Below are 2263 nucleotides of genomic sequence, written 5' to 3' on the forward strand. Positions count from 1 at the left end.
AATATTGAATAACAGCTCTGAGCAGTTTGTAAATAAAGAACATTCAAATGCAAAGCCCTTTCAGTGTAGTTTAAAGTAAGATTTTGATATATTATATATACACATATATACATATATATATACTGAACAGTATAATCTATATAACTGGCATTTATGCAGAAAAATTTATGAAACCTATGCTATTAAGCCTTCATGAATTTAGTTAAGTGACTTTTTTTTAAGTTAATACAAAAAATTTTTTTTGAGATACTGCAAAGTAAAATGCTGTTCAAGTGAAAATCACAATTTAGAACTTTCTAAGAATGACCAAAATTTATGGTGCAAACTCCAGCATTCACTGTACTCAGAGAAACATACCTGAAACATGTCACTCATCCAAAATAATCTTACCTTTGCAACTACAATACATAAATGAATGAGAAGCAAGTTAACGAGACTATGGAAGGGTGTCTTGACAGCACACCTCTTATTGGAGCTGCAAACTAAACCGATATATAATAGATTGGCAAGCCTTTGTATAATAGATAAGATAAGCCTAAATCCTCCATGCATTAGTTGCTACTCTAGTGGAGTGCAGGAAGTTCTGGTGTGAAGAATTAGGCAGTGTCAACAGTAGAGTAGGAAATCAAAGTATTTATAAAATTTCCTATTAATTCATTCATACTTCCCATTTATTATTTACAACATACATTCATTGTTCCCATCAGATGCAAAAGACAAACACTAAGCACTGCAGAAATTCAATTATTCTTAAACATATCTTTTAGATCCTGCCATTAGTAGACAGAATATTGGCCACTGAAGATGTCTACCTCCTAATGCCTGAAACCTGTCAAAATTGTACAGAGTAAAAGGGACTTTTTAGATGTGATTAATTAAGGATTTTGAGATAACCTGGTTAGTCCCAATGTAATCACAAGGATCCTTATGAATGAAAGAAGGTCAGAGTCAGAAAGAGAAATTTGAAAATATTAATCTGGAACTCTGAAGATGAAGGAAGGGGCCATGAAGTAAAGAATGTAGGCGGCTTCTAGAAGCTAGAAAAGGCTTATTCTTCCCTAAAGCCTCCAGAAGAACTGCAGCTTTGCGGACATCCTGATTTTAGTGTGGCATGACCCATTTTAACTTCTGACTTTCATAAATGCTATATTAGTTTAATGATAACATGTTATTAAACTGATAATAAATTTGTGTTGTTTTTAAGCCGAGGAGTCTGTGGTAATTTGTTACAGCAGCAATAGAAAACTAATATACTGCCTTAAAGGAATTTGTGGGCTAACAGAACTACAGACTAAATACAGAGGTCAACAAAACAAAGTTAATAATCTCTTTTAGAGATATAAACATGAGAAATGATACAAAAATACTAACAATTGATAAGATTTATTGAGCACTTATTATATGCCAGGCACATTAATATAATTTTCATACAAAAATCTTAATGCAAAAATATTTTCTTCTGTTTCTGAAGTGGGAATACTTTTAAAAACATATTTTACTTAAAGTAAGATTAATAATGAGACAGTCAGAGCTTTAATTCATGCTGTGTGATTTCAGATCTTGAAGTCTAAACCACTATGTTATAACACCTCACCAAACACAGACTCAGAGAAGTTAAAAAGCTGAACAATGAATAGGACCTACCTAGTCAATGAATTTGTGCATATATTAGTATATGTGCGGGGTTATTCCTGAGACCAGCAGCAGTAAACACAACATATATGTCTTGCATAAACATTTCCATTTGGGTTTTACATAGCTTATAATCAAAGTCACCTACATATGTCATGGCTTTATTTAATACAAGAGTTGCTATCACATGGCATTTTTACCTTATTTTTGAATTCTTCGATAGCATCCATTGAGTAAATTTTCCCGCAGAATAATCAGAGAACAAGTATGACATGATAAAAACAGGCAGGCGCGCATATACGCACGCACGCACGCACACACGCACGCTGTGACCTGACTGATTTATCTTTGTGTATTCCCATAAAACGTCATGAGACCAGATATATACTGAATACCTCCAAATTTTATTGAATAAACAAAGTAATTCATGAAGATACTAAAAATATTTTATGAAATGTCCTAAATTACAATCTACTATAACACTCTTCTGAAGAATGAAGTCCTTCTCACTCAAGTGATTAGTCGTGTACTGAAGTATTTTTTCTAAATGTCAAAATGAGAGTTGCCTGAGCTTTTATTGGAGTAATTTTATCAGTGAAGATTAAATGGGAAAATAACATCATAGTTCAAA

The sequence above is a fragment of the Pteropus medius genome, unplaced genomic scaffold (assembly GCF_902729225.1).
Source record: "Pteropus medius unplaced genomic scaffold, Ma_sr-lr_union100, whole genome shotgun sequence".
NCBI classification, from domain to species: Eukaryota; Metazoa; Chordata; class Mammalia; order Chiroptera; family Pteropodidae; genus Pteropus; species Pteropus medius.